This window comes from Gorilla gorilla, chromosome 10 (genome assembly GCF_029281585.2).
Source record: "Gorilla gorilla gorilla isolate KB3781 chromosome 10, NHGRI_mGorGor1-v2.1_pri, whole genome shotgun sequence".
NCBI classification, from domain to species: Eukaryota; Metazoa; Chordata; class Mammalia; order Primates; family Hominidae; genus Gorilla; species Gorilla gorilla.
In genome coordinates this window covers 76538609-76559390 of record NC_073234.2, presented here as the reverse complement: position 1 = coordinate 76559390, position 20782 = coordinate 76538609, and positions in this window count along the sequence as shown.

Here is a 20782-nt window from a genome sequence, read left to right as displayed (position 1 = left end):
TTCCTCAAAGTGAGACCACCAGATAAGAATAGCAATACAAATTAGTTTGATTAACTATAGTGTTTCTGCCTCTTTGGGGTTCAAACCCAGATGTGTAGTCAAATTGGTTGGCTTCACAATGTTCATTTTGAGAAAGTGTTTTTGACTATAAATGAAGTGATTCAAATATTTAGAGAGAAATTTTCATGCTTACTCAGTGATGTGAAAAACCATGACATTTACCAAAAATAGGCACTCATATGTCTACCTCTGACTTTCATGTGGAGGAGTGGGTAGAAGGAGAAGATATGGGGTCTAGGGTTGAGTGCAATGAAGGTGTGTTGTCCTCAGGGTCACGGAATGAAGGTGTAGGTGAACTCAGTAACATATCTACAGTTCCTTAGCCATTGGGACTTTGTCTTGGAAGCCCAAGGCTAGTCTGCAGATGGCTCCAGAATGTACTCTCCAGCCTCCTAGAATCCTGTTCTGGTGCAGATATGCATTAGGTTCTACCTAATAAAGCAATCTTGATTGCTTTAGGAGATGGACAGACACATTGCTGTCTAGCAAACAAGGCGTGCTGAACTTGATAAATTATTTTAAAAAGAAATGATACAGAACTCTGAGAACAAGAAACTATGACCTCAATTTAAGAGCTAGGAATACCCATTTTTCAGGATAGACTCCCATCCACTGATGCAATTTGTCCCTCTGAGGCATCTGTACTTCCTCCTCTTGTTCTCTGTATGCTCAAACTAAGGGAATTTAAGATTATGTTGGCAACACTACTGGAGCTATTTTGTTTTTTTTTTTTTCAAGCTAAATAAAAAGAAAATTTAAGACTCTCATTTGAACAACCTGGGTCCTAAAACCCTGCTGTTGAAAAATAGGTGGTGGTTTTGTTTTATTTTAAACTGTTTGCAATTGTCATCTTAATAGAATGCATTAACTAGACAATTGCTTGGCTTTCAAAGTACATTTTTCAAGCTCCTGTCAACTCAACTTTTTATAAAAAGAATGCAACAAAAAAATAGAAAAGAGAAATACTGAATATTAAATCTTTCTTCAACCCACTGTCTGATTCTCTTAAGGTCTCTGCTGATATTTTTAGGATTTTAGCACATATAAAATTTCATGGCTGTTTTAATATACATACAGGCTTGAAACAGATGAAAGCTTCCATCTGAATGATATAGATTCCCACTCCCACACGCAGTACTCAGACAAAACACATGAAACTAAGTTTAACTACTCCAGAGGAAAAAAAAAAAGCTAATTCAATCCTGCCAGGATTTGAAGCTGAGATTCTAAGGATTTTAGGCTTTGCAAATCTGTTCTTTAGCTTTTTAACACACTCCCCTCTGTCAGAAGCTCTCACATGGAATCACATCTCAGGACTTGTCTGTGTTTATATAGTGAGTCTTCATTATTCAACATGGCTGCAATCCTAGAGGTCATGATAAACAATGCAATATCAAATAAGTGGGCAGAGGAGTTGGTTCTCTGGTGTAAGAAGGCAAAGTCCTTCAGGGAGGATTAATCTCTGTTCCTGGATTAGTGAGGAATCTGTGCACCAGTGAAAAACATGACAATAAAGAATGAGGGCTTTCTATCCGTATATAGTCAAACCACATAAGACGGAAGGGACAGACATTTATTGAGACCTTATCATGTACTATGCATTGTACAAAGTTTTTTTAGATGCTTTGATTTTGTCCCAGTAGTCCTTATAAGTTTGCTGATAAGAGAATTTTCTATCCCCCGATTCTATAGAGTAAAAAACTAAGGTTCAGGGATTACATACTCTGCCTAAATTTACACAGTAACTAGGAGTGCCAAATATGAACGATCCAAAGCTAATTAGTACTTAAGACTAACTCAGTTAACCCCAGTGGTGGAAAATTGCCTATAATCAATGTAACTACAGTGGACATGAAATCTACCTATTTGTCAAACAAATTATACAAATCTTGTGCAATTATTTTAGCTATTGGAAAGATACATTTGAATGAAAACATGTACATATTAGAGGTCTCAGGGTGAAGAGAAAAGTGATGCTTCTTTTTATTAGTAAGATAAAATCCTATCATGTTCCTAAACAGAAAAATAAAGTTTTCAGATTGGCACCACTGCCTTGCAGACACAGTTCAATACTTGCAATGCAAAATATCTGCTGAATCCACTTTTGCTATAAAGTTCAATGGCTTTTTGCAATCTAAGGAATACAATGAAATGAGTTGAGTCCAGGCTCATTGACTAAAATACTATGATCTTGTCTCCCTCATTAGGAAGAGTGACAGGTCATGAGAACGTGTCATGTGAAAACTTGCAGAAGAAATCTCAGTGTGTATCTTCTATAAACATGTAATCTTAATATAACATTTGACATATCTTCATATAACATTTGATACTCTGCTAAATATATTGTTCATTGAAATGTACTTTCCAACTCTCAGAAAAGAAACCAAAACTCTCATTAATATTTCCCAAGCTGGCTTTCTTGTGTTATTGTTTTCAATGGGTCCCTTATAATCATGAAATAAGGGCTGCCTGTAATCCCGGATGTAGGGAAACAGTTCTCCACGGGTGTATTATATTTCTGCACATCTTGAAAGAGAATTGTTGACCTTCGTTCTAGATCATCTTTTCAAGGAAGTTTCTATCAGAAACAGCCTTTGAATATAGAGATAGTATCTCTCTCCAGAGCAAAAAGTAGGTTTGCTTATAGCTTTGGAAGCTGAAAATGGCATATCCTCCTGGATGAAAGAACAGGTATGCTTACTGACCATTATAAAATATTCTATTCCAGTAAGCTCAGAATATCTCTCCTATAACACAAACCACTATGTGTGCAGGTATCATCTGGCCCTCTTCATATCACCCTATGCAAACTGGATCTCAAATAACTGACACAAAAATGTGGACTCTCTGTCTACTTCTTGCTGCAAATAATAAATTGTTCTTTGTCTCTGATTTAGGAGTCTTTTGTCTTCTACCAGCATCTATGAAACTGTAGTGGCCTAACTTGTTAGTTTGCAAGTAAGGTAAAATCTCAGACTATTCACAGTGTTTGACAGTTTTATAGATGAGGATGAGATGATGCTGACAGAGACATGGCTTTATGGGAGAGAAAGAATGGAGGCCTCACAGGCCAGTTAAAGGGATATAAAGGAAGTTCATAAAAATCAGTGGTGAATATTTTGTCCACATAGTATAGTGTGCCAGGCAATAAATGTTTCTCCTCTTTATTGCCTACTAATGAGGAGGCATTTGGAAGGTGGTTGAAGGCTAAATACCAGAAATTAGATTCAAAGAAAGCTGCCCAAATGCTGTCCTGTTTTTGCTAGCACTCCCTGAGGTGGAGGAGACTTACTTTCCATTCTGCCAATCAGCATCAGGCCCTCCAAGTGGGAACAAATGGCATCAAGATTCATCCTGGGTATATCCCCTTTCAGACAAGAGTTACAGAGACACAACTTACATTGAGTATAACAGGAATGAAATTTTGACCATATAGGTAGAAACCAGGTACATCAATAAAACTTTGACCTGATATGCTTAGGAGATGAAGAGCAGGCTTCATAATACTTCTTAAGGAAGAATGGTAAGAGTCAACCCATCTTATGGCTCACACCCACCTATCACACCCATTCTAAATCTACTTGGAGATGACAGAAAAGGTCTTACAGTTTCTTGTAATAGGTACTGAACGAAACAAGGAAACTTTAGCATTCTCAGAGAGATTTCTCCAGGACAAACTCCCAGGTGAAACCACAGATGAGGTGTTGATGAGCACCTGGGTTCTTATTGCCCTGGTTGGACTTACAATGCTCTTGAAGGTAACAAACTGGGCAAAACCTTAAGACATTTTCTTGATAATGACCACCAGGTTCCCCTGAGTAAGCTGGATCCTCAAAGAAGGTTAATGTCTGAATCATCTAGAGAGTGCAAACTTTGCAACTGTGGCAAGAATGCAGTATATCTGTGGCTACAGAGTCAAGGGGTCCCTGAAGTTTGAAATAGAAGTAATGATGCCCCTGCCACTTGATATAGAGCTTTTGGTGGAGAAAAAAGAAAAAGATGGGAGAGGGGAATTTGTTTGGTTGAGCCGTGAGCTTAGTGTAAAAGACAATGTTTCCTTCCAGAGCAAAGGGCATTTATGTAGACTTCTTACTATGAAAGATTCAGGTGTTCTATGTACAGGTTCTTCTCCTGAAACACAACCTACTACATATTTGGGTGCCATCTAGCCCTCTTTGGTTCATCCTGTGGGAATTAGGGCTCAGGGGGCTGATGGCTGTGTTGCTGCTGTTGGTAATAAACTGTCCTCTGTCTCTTATCCAAGTCTTGTGTCCTCTGTTCACATTCATGAAATGGTGGCAGGCTAACTTAGCTTGCAAGTAGGGTAAAATTTCAGCCCCTTAACAGTTCTTGACACCAGACAAATTTATGACTTCTGTAAGAATTTAAGAATTTGAATACATGCATACTGTGTGTGTATGTTCTAAAGTTGTTGTTTAGGAAAATGTATAAGATAGAAACACTTCACAAAAGTAAGTAAAATGGCAAGGGGTAAATGACAACGAAATATAGCTCTTCCCTCAGAGCTAAGTTTAAAGCTTTTCTTGTTCTATTGCCTGAGACCCCACCATTGAGCTTCCACTTCTTAGATTAAAGAAAAATTGACTTGTAAAAATACATGCTTCTGGGAGTAGAATACACTAGGCCAGCTAGTGGTCATTCAAAACTCAAGATAATTGAACCAAGCCCCTCCCTGTATCTAACTGGAATCATCAACAAGAAAGAATAAGATGTTTGATGTGCTTGTAGAGGGATAAGTGAGGGGAGGTAGAACAAAAAGGGGAAAAAAGAGTAACACTGAGATAATATTTAGCCTGCATTATCGCACCTGATTTTAGCAGTCAGAATGCAGTACAACTGTAAGACATCCCAGAGACACGTATCCAGAAAAGGCATAACAAAGACGATAGTGGGTAGTCACCAAAGACAAACTGTTTCCACATCCCTAGAGATCATCCAGTGACCATGGATATAAAGTGACTGGAAGAGTCATTGAGACTGATCTGCCACATCTCAACTGTGCACTCTGGACCAGGTTTTAAAGACAAGTTGTATAGTAACTTTGGACAGTTCAAACATCTTTTATCACCTTCAACTCCACTTTTTAAGAATTGACATAATCTACAGGTCTCATTTTAAGAAAAATGACAGAAACTTTTGTTGCTTTCATTTGAAAGACTAATATGGAGAATCCAAGCCTTGACAAAGTTAAGATAGCTCAAACTTTGTGAAATTAAGTCTATTATTACAATTGCTAAGTGAGTAATTTAACATTTTTCCAGCTGGGTAGAAATAAAACATTATTGCCTTGAGACTTTGGAAAATATTGCTAGAAGAAATAGGTTTATAGATCTGTCATACAAATCTTATCTTTCTGTAACTGAGTTGTAACAAAAATATATTTCCTTCAGATAATCAAAAAAGACAGTCTACAAAGTGATCCTTTAAATCCGTTAACTTTTTCCCCTAGATATAAGAACAACGCTCTGCACATAGTAGGAATTAGTAAATATATGCTGATTCGAATTGAATTCAATGATGATTCTAGAGAGAAGGATACATTAGTTTGAGTTCTAGGTTCAAACTTGCTTAAGTACATACTTTCTTTTAATGTTTTGCTCTACCAAAATAAATCAACATAAAATTCCCTTAATCAGTAGCTGCTTTGAGCCTATATGTAACATTTTGCCATCACAAGATCACTTAGCACTGTTCTGGATTTGATGCCTCTACTCTATTTTTTTGACTATAAAATGTAAATACCTATTCAAAGATAAGAGATGTCATATATGATTCCATATATTAGGACTTTATTGTGCAAATATGTATTCAAAGATAAGAGATGTCATAAATTATTCCATATGTTAGGACTTTCTTGTCTATGATAGTAAAGTGACTTAGTTTAAGCAACCAAAATTGGGGAAAGAGTGGGCAGTTGTCAAATAGGGTCCCAAGAATCTTTCAGTTCCATGACCGTGTTGTTATCCTATGTCTCTGAAAGCCTGTGGCTGTGGCAGTTCACAATGCATAGTGGCATCATTTCCTGAGAAGGGAAAAGCTAGGAAAGAACAGTATTGGAGTGTGTGTTTGTGTGTGTGTGTATGTGTGTGTGTGTGAGAGAGAGAGAGAGAGAGAGAGAGAAAGAGATTGAGAATCAAAGGTTAAGAACTGTAAGAAATGCTCTGTTGAGGAAACCTAACGAACATCCAAATCTTGTACTTTACCTCCTTATGCAGTGTGGTCCTCAGTGACAGTCTCATCAAAGGTTCTCAGTTACATCGTTTTATCCTACAGACAATTCACTACAAACACACAAGATATACTTATAAATATAAATTTGACTCAGGAATTACTAGGCTGCTATAATAGATGTTGAGTAGGAGGGACTTTTCTGTTCTCCAAAATTGCAGTTATGATTCAAAGCTCAGGGTAATAGTGCAAAGTGCCCAGTCCGGAGATGGCCACCAATGAGCTTCTGACAACTGTAATCGGCTGTATTAGAAAATACATAACTGACCCTGTTACCAACAACCACTACCGTAACTGCTACCCCACAGTCAGTATTTAAAAAATGACTGAAGATGATGGGAGGATATGGACAGTCAACCTCATAGAACACTATAATGTAGTTATTTCCTTCCCTTCTTGCTTCCTCCTTCCTGTATGCAAATTGAAGGAGCTAAACTTTGAAGAGGGAGAGGGAGATGTTACCCAGTGCCGCAGCTTGCCTCCTTCCCTGCTTCAAACTCCTTAATTCACAAATCTACCCTATAATGAGGAAGGAAAAAAGTTTTAAACTGGATATAAGATTGAAATTTTAAACAGGTCTGGACTACAGTTTAACTACTGGTGATTGGTAAATGATAAAATATGCCCAAGATGCTATTAGGAATAAGAAAGCAGGAATTGCTATAGTATAGTAAAAGTCAGTGTTTCAGCAAATAAAATTATTTTATATAATATACCTCAATAATTTTAAGACTCTAACTATTATGCTTCACATGAATCGAAAATCATATGCTAAATTTTGTTCAAACCACAATCACTGCTCATTAACAACAGATAAAAGGAAGGCCCGAGATATCTGAGAAATAGGATCCATTTACAAGTGCATTTCTCTGCCTGCTGCCATTGAAGTGTTCTTCTAAACATTTTCTGCTGTCTTTGTGATAATGCTCAGATCTAGAAGATCTCTGTTTTCAACTGGGGGTTGTGAAGGAACACACTCATTTGTGCATGGCAGGGCAAGCAGGGATGGGCTGCAGGAAAGAGGAAACTCACATGTATTGAGTACCTACTATTTACTAGCTAGATGCCTTACATATGTGATCTCATTTAATCTTCAAAGTGTGGTTTAGATAGTTAGATCAATAGATGGACAGACAGATGGATAGATAGACTCAATTATTAGAATTAAATGTTAGTAAGTTTCAACTAAAATAGCTCACTGTAGTGGGTTTAATTTTTTTCAAAGCCAGGATGTTTATTTTTTTTAAATGACAGTTTTTGAGGATATAAGAATTTCCCACTATTATAGCCACATAAACCTAAGGCATGTTGCCAGAATCATCTACAAAATCAAGTATAAAACTAGTGCGAAAGAAAACCTAAGTTCTATTTCTCTTTCTTGACAGTTTCCTCAACTAGGAAATGATGAGATTGGTGTAAATCTCTATGGTACATTCCAACTCCTGCAGTCTAAGATTTTTACATGACAAAGTGAAAGGATAAGCTAAAAAGTTCAGTTGTTTGTATAAAGCAAATCTAAATTAGCCAGGCCTAAGGTTATGTCCACATAATGTCACCTAATCAGTTGAAAAGTGAGTATTTCAGCCAAACCATAGATTTGTTATTACATAGTGGACCAACGGCAGTACATGAGAACCATACTAACAAAAGGCACTATTCTGCAATTTTTAAAAAGACCAACACAAAAAAAAACTATGTATGTAGATATGACCTAAGATTTCTGAGATTTCTCAAGTCCCACAGTCTTCTTTCCGATAATAAACAATACCCCAACAAATTCCCTTCTAGGAGCGCAGTGGCCCTGGATACCAAGTGGCATTTCCTGTGGATTCTCTTCCTGGGGGAGGCCTTTGAACATCAACATTTTGAGGTTTCATGATGTTGAATGAACCTCATTGAATGCTAAGGCTTAAACTGATCTTAGTCTAAGTGTTTCTTTTTACAGATGGAGAAACTGAGGCTCATAGCCTCATTTCTTATCCTGCAGTATAGCATGAATTCCAGCAATGTTGGCTACTACATTTTGATCCCTTTAAGATAATTTTCTTAGAAAATATTAAGTGCTCCATGCTGGAAATATTAAGTGCTACTTAAGATTGGAGCCAAAACTACCAACATTTTCTCAAAAGAAAAACATCTTTTCCATAAAGACTAGAAATGATATGTTGCAGTGAGGAAAAAAGATGTGGAAAGAGGAAACATAATAAAAAGAGGGGATTTTTTTTTTTTGGTGATTTTGATAAATTTTTCATCAGGTGATTTGTCATTTGTTGAGCTGTAGGCAATAGAAGGATAATTTCAGACTCCCCTAGGCTTCACATTTGATTTGAAAGAAACCAAAATGGACTTTTAAAAAAATAAGTTTCTAAAAGGATACTTTGTTCTTTTTCTCTGAAGTGAGTCCAAAATCAACAACAACAAAAATGGAACTGTTAAGGATGGAATGTCTTAATCTGGATTAGTTTAGTCACTGTTTAATTCAATTTAATTTAACTCAACAAACTTTTATTGAGTATGTGATATGTGTAATGCACTATCTTTTGTATTTTCCTGTCTCATGACTGTGTATCTCTGAACTTCAGAAGTTAGTCAATTGAGAGGTGGCAGGGTGTGTAGATTACAGTTTAGGATAATATTTGGCCCTTAAAAACTAAACTCCACTTTCCTGACTGGCTAGATTCTAATGGGGATGTCATATTGGAGAAATATTTGGCAACACCAAATGTAAGTCAGTGTTATTACTTACATTACATTACTCACACTTTACTTAGTTAATGAGCCCCACGTCCTCAATATTCCAGTGGGATTATGTATACGTGTGGGTGGGGGTAGGGGGTGCCCCATTCTCTTGGTTGCCTCAGAACTATAGTTCCAAAGCTACATCCAAAGTATTTAAACAAGAAATACTACAATAACTTCATATTAATCTATCCAGAGCAATCCTTCCAGAGGGTTTATTGAAAAGGGCCCCACCTTTATAATAGCAGAAACATCAACTGTCTTCCCAGTTTACTCCTCTCAAGCAAGTGGTAACTTCAAAGTCTGAAGTTTTAACCCAGACATTACTACAGCTGAGAACTTTACATTCCAGTCACTGTAAATTTGGATTTACAAATATAAACAAAAAGACCAGAAATGCAAATATTAAATTTCTTTTAGTTCTGAGTTTGCAAAATTGATGCTAACAGTCTATAGAAATTTTGTATTTATTAACATAGGTGAGAAAAGATTTCCATGAGTTATTGTATTACAGTTTTGCATGTAATTGTTAACTCCCTAAAGAAGTATTAATATTTGTGTAAAGTGTTAAATTTACTTAGCATTTTGTTCCCCCTAAGACATTCAAAGACTTTACAGATATTAGCTAATTAAAACTCAGCCCATTACTGAAATGCAAGAAGCCCTAGGAAGTATAGTCCACAATTAAAAGATGCAGAGGGCCAGGCGAGGTGGCTCACGCCTGTAATCCCAGCACTTTGGGAGGCCGAGGCGGGCCGATCGCTTGAGTTCGGGGGTTCGAGACCATCCTGGCCAACGTGGTAAAACCCCGTCTCTACTAAAACTACAAAAATTACAGGGCATGGTGGTGCGTGCCTGTAATCCCAGCTAATCAGGAAGCTGAGGCAGGAGAATCGCTTGAACCCGGAAGTTGCTGTGAGCTGAGATCGCGCCACTGCACTCCAGCCTGGGCGACAGAGCAAGATTCCGTCTCAAAAAAAAAAAAAACAAAGCAGAAAAAGAAAACCAGGAAGTGGTGAGTCATCAGGTCCAACAATAAGCAGATGGCATATTTCAAAGATGCTTGGGACCAAAGGGAGAGAAGCCACAGAGTTTCCTGTCCCCACAGGTTCAAGAGTTCATTCTGGAGTAAGAGTATAAAGAGGAGAACTAGTCTTAACAGTTCTGGTCCTTTCTAGCACAGAAGATAACAGAGGAAATCCAATTCCAATCTTACCAGCACTCTCAGCCGATCCGACACAGTGCTGTGGAACCACCCGTCCTGCAGAGACAGAGGACCCAATTGTAATGATGGCCAGCTTTTGTAAAAAGACTTTCTATATTATTTGCTTTTGCACTACAGTTATTTGTGCATCATGAAAAATAAACTGCAGAGTCAAAAAAAAAAAAAAAAAAAAAGCCAAATTTTGGCTCTGCCCCCTACTAACTGTGTGATACGTAGTCACTGCACATAAAGCAGGTTCAATTCTTTTACCTGAAGAATCGAGATAATAAAACCTATGTCACTGCATTATTATGAGAATTAAATGGTAAAATATAAAAGTGGTTTAGAACTTAATGGACTCAGAAATGTTTTTCTTTCCAAAATGGTTCTTTCTGTGGGTAGGGTGGCGGGGGTAGGGTGGGTAGGAGTTGAAGGTTTGTGTTTGTATAGATACGTTGTTTGCAACCGAATTCAAATTTATCTGTGAAAGATCCTACTAGAGCTCCGGTTATTTTCGAAAGTCAAAAACTAGGTCATTAGCAACTCAACTTGAAACTTTCTTTGTTAGCATTGCTACTAATTGAGAGGTTATCATTAAGCACCATGGCTCGGTTCAACTGGAGCTCAAACAAAGGGGAAATTTTGAGCAATTACCCAGGACTCGGTGTCTAGAACCCAAAGTCAACTTATGAAATGCTTTGCAAACAATGAAGCATTAAGAGGAACTCACTGCCTCGGTAGAACCTGCTCTTGTTGGTACCAAGGGACAAAATGCAACTCGCTGCAGTATCCAGACCCAAAAGGGTTTTCTCAAATGGACTCTATCTCTTGAGTCAAAATTGTTTTTGCATGTCACTACACTGCCCCATCTCATCTGGCTTTTCCATGTCTCTTCACAAAAAAGAAACTTTTGACTAGAAATAAAACACTCCCAAATTGCTTTTTCCTTTACCAGGACTAAAATAAAACACAAGTATAATGGAAAGCAAGAGGGAGCACCAAGAAAGAACCAAATCTTTAATTTTTATTTTTTAATTTTGACATAAATCTCAGTTTTCTGGTTCTTACAGGAATTAGAGGCACTTGAAAATTGTAGGGGGAATGTAGAAGTCCTAGGCTGATAACAAGAAATACATATTTCTTGCCAAAAATGTCTTCAGAAAAATGAAAACCAACATTCTGAAATTTCCCAAATATCTATTATATTGATTGCAATGAATTCTGATTGCAATGAAACCAAACATAAAAATCTTTCAATGGCCCCACAATTAATCTTCTTTCTTCAGGACAGATACTCAAACAAAATGAAATAACTATTTAGGTTCAGCCTGTTCAATGTTCTGATTTAATTCTGGTTTATTAGTTTAAAAAAACAAACAAAAAAAAAAAACGTGAGTTTAGGTCTAGCTGAAACAAGTTCCCTAGGTTTTCTTTGAAAGATTTTAAGCTCAGTTCACAGTTGAGTTAAAAAGTAACAAGAAAGTCAGGGTCATATTAGGTTTATCAAATCCTACAGTTCTTAAGGTTTGGGACTGAAAGGTGTTTTCAGGCCCAATCTTGGCTTCAGAGACCCGGGAGGTTCACTTGGGTGGACAAATACTGAGACAACAGGCTGAGTTTTATGCAGTACCTTTTAAGTAAGGAATGAAAAGGGAAGCAGCCATCTGCTTTGTGAGAAATGAAGGAAGTGCCCCAGTCCCCTGCAATTCAATCTGAGAAGTCACTGCAGTGTGGCTTCCCCCGAAACTTGAGTTCCTGGCAGCGGAACCAATAGACCGTGGGGGTTGGGTAGGGGAAGAGCAAAGACAGTCAGTCTCCTCATGTAAGCCAATTTCTTCTCTTTACAACTCCTCCCACTTTACCCAAGGCCAGTCTCCCAAGACGTGCACCCATACACCCATCTGTGCTGTCAGGAAGAGGTGTCTCCCACCTCTTCCTCACCTAACTCAACTTAAATGTCACTTCTCAGATAGGCTTCCTTGACCATCTCTTTTGAAATTTGATGTTCATATAATACAGGTTCACGTCTTCCTGCATTTTTCCTTTATTGCTCTTATTAACAATTGTAGGAACCGGGCTTAGTGGCTCACACATGCAATCCCATCACTTTGGGAGGCCAAGATGGGCAGATCACTTGAGTCCAGGAGTTCAAGGCCAGCCTGGGCAACATGGCAAAACCTCGTCTCTACAAAAAATACAAAAATTAGCCAGGTGCAGTAGCCTGAGCAGGTAGTCCCGGCTAGTCGGTTGGCTGAGGTAGGAGGATTGCCTGAGCCTGGGAGGTTGGGGCTGCAGTGAGTGGTGATCCTGCCACTGCACTCCAGCCTGGGTGATAGAGGGAGACCCTGTCTTTAAAAAAAAAAAAAATTATAGCTACACAGACTCTTGTGTGGTTATGGCTCATGGTTGGTTTCCTTCACTAGACTATTCATTCTATGAGGCTAAGAAAAATAAGTATTTTTTAAACTTCTATTCCCAGCCCCCAAGCAGAGGGTTTGGTATATAGTAGATGTCCATTAAATAATTGTGGAATAGGTAGCTCTCTGCTCTCAAATATCAACCTCATCTTTTGATTGGTTTTCCCATATTCAAGTCCCATTTTATATTCTAAATACCCTTGGATGTATTACACCTTTAGCAATTAGCAGAAATAATTAAAAATATCACTTACTGATGCCTTAACATGTGCTGAACATGGAACTAAAGACATCATTGACCTGTAATCCCAGCACTCTGGGAGGCTGAGGTGGATGGATCACATGAGGCCAGGAGTTCAAGACCAGCCTGGCCAACACAGTGAAACCCTGACTCTTCTAAAAATACAAAACTTAGTCAGGTATGGTGGTGGGTGCCTGTAATCCCAACTACTTGGGAGGCTGAGACAGGAGAAATGCTTGAACCTGGAGGGGAAGGTTGCAGAGAGCCAAGATCGTGCCACTACATTCCAGCCTGGGTGACAGAGAAAGATTCCGTCTCAAAAAAAAAAAAAAAAAAAAAAAAGACATCACTGACATTATTTCATGGAATTTTCTCAACACTGTGAAATGTGTAAAATTATTGCTGTGTTACAAGTGAAGAAATCAAGGCTGGATTAAGCCTAGAGGGGAAGTACCGCTTGGCGTGGAAGAGAGAAAGAAGGGTTGGTGAGGAGCATGGAGACAGTGAAGGTAGGAGTGTGCCAACGAACATTCCTTATGTCATAATCCCCCAGTCAGCCCCGTCTATACCACTTAAGAGCAATGCATATACCATATGTGTTGCTGCTGTCTGCAGCATTAAACATATATTCCATAGTTGAATCCCTTTTCCTGGTGCTCAAAGGAAAGAGAAAATAACAGATCAAAGGAGAATGCTGAAAAGATATTTGACTCTCTGGCCCTTATTGTTTAACATCTTTTAAATTTGTTTTTTTCTTCTGTGTCTATAACACTGGAGCTAAGACATGGGTGGCCAGAATAGATAAGCCGCTGGCCCTCTTCCAATCCTATGATTCTACAATTCTATGTTGCCATAATAATTTCCACTATATTCTGTCAATGTGCTCTCACTTTCCTTCAGACAGGATTTATCTGGCAACTGAAGTTGGTCCTGACAACATCTTAAAATGCCTAAACTGATGGTGTCTCTAAGATTTTTCTAACCCCTATTTATATACCGTCAAGACAAATATGTAGGAATTCGGCAATCAGAAAGTTAATTTCCACCATTGTGACAGCCACTGTTTTTTAATGTTTCATTCCCATTCTTGAAGCAATGATGGGAAGCAGCTCCTCTGGAATTTGTCACGTAGCACTTCAGCTCTTCCACGACAACTGGTATGCACAGAAGATTGCAGAATATGCCTTCCTCCCGTGCCAAGGCATCACTCTCCTCCCTTTCTCCTTGTTAGTCATTTATAGGGTTCTGTAAAACTGCATTGATAAGGTGCTGCTTTAAAGGTGCCAGTTATATATTTTGTTGTAGTGTAATTTTTTAAGAAGAGGATGCTGCTAGTTATCCTCTTCTTGATATTTAGAAGAGTCTCAGAGGGTTTTGACTAAGGGGACTGTAGTTATTTTGGTGTAGCTTGCAGTTGTTCGGTTAGAGATAGAGTTGAGGTATGAAGACATTTGAAGAAAAATAATGGTAAACTTTTATGTTTGAGTGGAAGTAGAGAGAGATGTTCTCTTTGGGCAACATACAACTCCAATTTGGATGGAAAAAAAATGAGGACAAAAGTTACCCTGTTCAGGTGAAGATGTGCCTGGAAGGAAAGAGAGCCTTTCCCATGAATTTTGTTGGAAACAGCTCCGCTTTTGGTCACATGCTCCGTGTACTCCCACAGAACACACAAGGGATGAAGGCCTGACCTTTGAAGGCAGGATTAAATTCCCATCATTTAATCTAAATTCATTCGCCCGTCACCACTGAGAAGCAGGAAGCATCAGATGCTCTGCTGTGAGCCAACTGGCATCCTCTCCCCTTTTATTTTGCAGTATTTTTCTCTTATAAACCTCTAGTTATTTAAGACCTGGTGTTTGACAGATCAGTAGGGTGACTATAGTTAACATCAGTTGATCATACATTTCAAAATAGCTGGAAGAGAATAATTCAAATGTCTGTAGCATAAAGAAAAGATAAATATTTAAAGTGATGGACATCCCAATTACTCTGATCTGATTATATAAATGTATCAAATTATCACATGTACCCCCAAAATATATACATCTAATTTTTTATATAAAAAATAAATAGCCTAAAAAATAACTAAAGTGCCATGTTTTAATAAAAGAGGAAAAAGAAGTGATAATAACATACATATTACATCATCATTTCTGATTTTACATGAACTTTAAAGAAGAAAAATCCATAAATGTGCCAACAGAAAATGTTAACAAACCAATCATCTCCATTTTGGCCATCATCACAGCTTACAAACACACACACAAACCCACATACACATGCACAAAGAATGGAGGAAACAATGAGTTAGAAAGGAAAAAAATGTGAGACATATTCACAATATAAATTCTACAAAAGGAATTCAACAAACCAGAGCTTTCGGCTTAAGTGTGCTTTTAAAAATATTTTTGTTTCAGGAGAATCTCTTGAACCCGGGAGACAGAGGTTGCGGTGAGCCGAGATCACGCCATTGCACTCCAACCCGGGCAACAAGAGCAAAACTCCATCTCAAAATAAAATAAAATAAAATAAAATTCGTTTCATTATTAATATTTTATCAAAAAATAATAGTTTTAGCACAAATTCCACTTTTCAAAACTCACACGGCTCCAACACTAAGGTTATCTTGTTTGGCATTAGAATAGCTCATGTCTACATTAAAGCTGGAATCTTAGAAATGACATAAACAGGCCTTTTTCTATAAAGATAAAAGGCTAAGCTTTAAAGGATTTTATATTTATAGATAAATGTTTCCATAGTAATCAGTACTATAAAACTTGCTGGTGTCAGCACTCCTTTGCATACAAAAATGGCTCATATTAAAATGAGCTAGAGTCAGAGAATCAAATGTAGATTCTTTTACCTTAAAAAAGCACAACTTTTGTGAGAAGGGCAAAAACCTTATTGAATTTTGTTGGAAACAGCTCTGCTTTTGGTCACATGCACCGTGTACTCCCACAGAACACACAAGGGATGAAGGCCTGACCTTTGAAGGCAGCACGGACCATGATGAAAAGTAATTTACAACAACACACTCATTATTACATCCTCAGATGACGAGCTTGGAGCTATGCGTTTTAGATTTTTCCCAGTGTCTGAGGTCAGTTTTGTTTTAGGAAGCAAGAAAGTTCAGGAAGAAAGAAAACAAAGTTCAGAAGGAGGCAAGATTAAAAAGAAAAGAATACAACACTAATGCTTTAACAATAGAGTCAAAAATTCATGAAATAAATGTTACACGTAAGACAGTATAAAACAGGTAAGAATTCTGTTTTTAACATTTATGACTATCCTAACAGAAATAGAAACATATCTTCACTAAAAAACATGCACAAGGAATGTTTGTAGCAGTCCTATTCATAATAGCCTCAAACTGGAAACTACTGAAAGTTTACCAACAGATTAGGTATTTTGCAGTCTGTTTATGAAATGAAATACTATAAAACAAGCATGAATAAACTATTGCTATATGCAGACACACAGACATAGTATAGAACCAAAGAAAGCAGGCACATGGAGGAGAACTTAGTATATGATTCTATTTACGTAGAACTGAAAAATGCACAAAACTAATCTATGGGTTAGAAGTCAAGTGATTGCCTGGAGGGAAGGCAGCAGCTGGGAGGGAAACAACAGAGGTTTCTGGGGCCCATATTTTCTTTTTTAATCTGCGTACTGGTTACAGTAATGTGTTCACTTTGCAAAAACTTGTCAAACTCTGCCTTCATGATTTATGCACTTTTTTGCATGTATATCATACTTTAATAAAAAGGAAAAAACACAACGTTGAGGTGGTCTGAGTGTTTTTCAATAAATATATATAAATGTTTCCATTGTAATCAGCTCAGCTTTATCTGTCCTAAATACCTCCTCATTTCTGTTTCTCTTGGCCAGTGAACATTTGACACTCCTAAGAGATCACTTTCGTAAGGCAAATGCATGTGTGTATGTATGCACACTTCACCCTCAGTTACCCACATTTTTATGACATCTTTGGAGGCACATATTCAGTTGTTCAGCCGCTCCAAAGCCACCAAAGTCTGGGACCTTGCTGGAAAAAAAAAAAAAAAAGCAATTTTAAAATAAATATTGAACCGATCCTGGACTGTGTGGTGTTTGTGTTAACACCTCACAAGAGAGTGGAGGGCAGGCAGGGGAGAGTGCTTCCATTTCCAAAAGGCTGCCTGTGGCGCCCACAGGCGCTGATGGGACCAGGCTGGGGCTCTGAGACATTGCCAGGTGGAGGCAGGACAATGGGTTCCCTGAATCCCCCGGCAGAAGGCTTTGGTCTGTCATTTTCTGGGGTTTCCATGTGGCACTCAAGTGTCAGATAAGTAAAAAAATTAACTGGGAACTTTTAACAACATTCCATTCCTGGACTTTGTACTGCTCGTTCCGTAAGGCTTTTGACTGAGAGAACCAATCTTTTTATTTTCATTATTTTAAAAAATTCTTCAGAAGAAGAGCTAGCTATGAGGACAAGGCAGTGAGGAAATAGTGATAAAGAGTGGTATCACTAAAGCCTCTTTCCCTAAGTGACTGTGTGACCTCAGGCATCATCCTGCATCTCCAAGAACCTTAGCTTCTTAGCTGGGAGCGTTCCTCATATGACTGGTATAAGGAATAAATGAGATAATAGTAGAGTCCGCAGATCATTATCTTCTGGCACAAAGCACACCAAACACGCAATAAACATTAGCTATTATTGCTATTATATTATTGTTCTTGAAATGTTTTCAACTTCGTATCTGGATTTTTCCATTGCATGGGGCTTATATAAATGGAATCCTGGCTGTCCACATTTGAAAGTCACCAAACGTTATGTCTAATCTTCAAATAACCACAGGTACTCTGGCAATTATTTTCATGGCTGAAAGTTGAACACTCAGGCACAGAACCATTGTGACAGAACAGCGACGTGTGTAGAAGGCCTGTCTCCAAAAAAGCCCACAGGAAAGAAGCCTTGCAAACCTCAGCTCTCCGTTTGTTTGTAATTTTGCTCCTTTTGGTCTCTTCCACTCTCCCCCCTCACCCCTTCGTTTTTCACATCTGTGCTTGCTTCCTGACATTAGCATAAGTTTAGGAGTCAGGTTGCTGGGGGACTAAGAGGCTGAACTTAAACTAAAGGGGATCGTCGTGAAAGGAAGAATGAAATCGAGGACTAAATGAAGGGACTGTGTATCGGCAGGATTCATTCGTGCGCACACATAATACTTTTGGATGGTCTCCTGAGATGGGCTGCGTGGCAATTTTGCTGCCTGTATTCAAATATATTTAATAGTCCTCATTGCATTCCTAATCATGTAGCTCATAAGGGAATTTCTGCCCTGAGATATGACAGAGAGGCACAACAACCATAAGGAGTAAATGTTGGCAACACAAAGAGTAAAATATTTTACCTGCAACACTGGCCTTCACCTTTGGCAAAAGCAAAACAAACAAACACAAAACACTGAATATGGCCAGGAGTTTCCTTAGGATCCAAGAAAATGCTAATCGCTAGGCTGGCAGTGTTTCCGATAGCTCTTTTTACTTCTTTGTCCATTTCCCTTTCTCAAGCAAAATAAAAAACATAAATGCCAGAACTCTATAAAAAGACATTTTTTTCTTTGTTTCTTTTTATTTTCTTCTTTTTTTTTTTGCCACATATTGATGGAAATTAGAGAAACGTGAGACCAGGTAAGCAAGGTATTGTGACAAGGTTTTGGTTCATTGGCTTTAGGTCATTAAGAAATTAAGATAATTTGGATCTATACTCAGATTTGCCCAGATCTGTGAAAATTATCGAATTGTAGGGGAAGGGTCAAGATTCCCTGTTGTGACTCAACATAATTGAGCCATCGCATACAATTACTTAGCTGAACAACACCATGTTGCATCTTCAGGCATACCTTTTATATGCAAGTGATGAGTTTGTGGCTCATGGGCTTCTGCAGTCTCACTGTGAGCAAGATAATGTATGTTAGGAACTTGACAGTGCCTGACAGTTTGTAAGCTCCCAACAAATGGCAGTGACCATTTCTATCACAGGCCTATGGGGAGTGCCTTGATCCAGTGGAGCCCCCACAAATCCTGACCACAGAAATGAAGCATGTCCTAAGCCAGAATGCTCTTCCAGTATGGTGGCAATACCTGGATGTACAAGAAGACACAGGTTAAAATTTGAATTTGGAACAAGTTCCATATGAAACAAAGCTCAGGCTAACATGACATAAATATGCGGATGGAATAAACAACCTAATAGCAGGCTCCCTGGGCAGCTTCGTTCTCAGAAGTTGGATGAATCATGTAAAACAGAAGTTTATAAGTTTAAACGAGATGAAATGAGGAACAGTAGAGAAAGAAGAAGACCTTCTGCAAACAAACTCAACCATGCTTTATGCAGTAGACCAGATCCACATTGCACAGGTAGTTACACCGCACTCAAGAGCGCCACAAGGTCAGGCTGGGGGCCACTGGGAACCGTGCATTGTGGCAGGCTAATGTTTTCATATCTCGTCAAGATTTCCCTATATGTATTTTCCTTTATGCTTGTCCATTCCTTCCCTTCAGGTACCTTTTCAGTGCTCCTGGAAACGTAATGCAAAAAAAAAAAAAAAAAAAAAAAAAAATATCAAACCCTTGGCTTTGTAAAGTTTCAAAAAAGTTTAGGTTAGAAATTGTGGTAATGACTGTATAACTCTATGAATCACAAAAACTTTTGAATTGTACAATGAAAATGGGTGAGCTGTATGATATCAGAATTATATCTCAATAAAGTTGTTTTTTGAAAGTTATAAAGTTTAGGTCAGGCCACAGATTGCAGATTTGGAATATATAGTACCAGGTGACCCTGCTCTCAAACTAAATAAATATTCTTCTGATTCAGGAAAGAGAGGAGTTCAAGGTTGAGGGCTTTTGATGGTAGAGCACTAAAGAAACGGGCTCCCTGGTTTGTACATCTTCCTGACCACAGGCCAACTCTTAGGAGGGGGTGGGTAGAAATTCCTGGATAGATTTGTGGAATGTGAGAACAGAGAGAAATCTGCCTTCTGCTTTTCTATAGCTCGAGTCCCGAGAAGAAAGAGCCCATGCAGGTGTCCAGGCAGCTGTCCCTGAAGCAGCCGCACAGAGTTTGTTGCAGCCCAGAGTTGTAGGCTATCCGTGGAGGGTTTCCTGGGTATCCAAGAGGAGGTCAGGCATGACACAAAAGCCCAGGGACTGGAAGGGATGAGAAACTGATAGAGAAATCTATGTGGACCAATGACTGAAGACCAGATAATAAGGGCACCTCAGCAGATGACGACATGGATAAATTGCAAAGAAGAGGAGCACATGCCACTTTCATCCACACATCCTGGCACTACACGATTCCTCCAGATCATAACAACTGCCCAAGGCCAGTAAAAGTGACCCTGAATTGACTGAAAATATGCTTTTGCCTTTTGTCCAAATGAGGACTCAAATTCAATTTTATATAAATGAAGAAAGTTACATTAATTGAGGCTGAGTTTAGAGATTGAAATTTTGTCTAATATAGAGTTATTTTAAAATCAGCACAGGAAATCATGAGAACCTCATATACTGAATGCCACAAGCTTTACTGGGCTGATTTTTACAAAGGGTGAGAGAGATTTTTCTGCCATCTAAGCCTCTTGAGGCAGATCAACTGGACACTGCAGATTTAGAAGGAAAGAATCAGGAAATTAAAGAGACATTTACATTTTCTTTTAAAGAAATACTATAGCTTGAATTACCTTCTCAATAATGATCTCTCCTTCTCTGAAAGGTTATGCCACAATGACAGCAAGTTATTTCACAGGTTGAGGTATTCTGTTAAACCTTGAAGAATCTGTTTAGAATAGATTTGAGTTAGAAAGGGAAAAGTATATT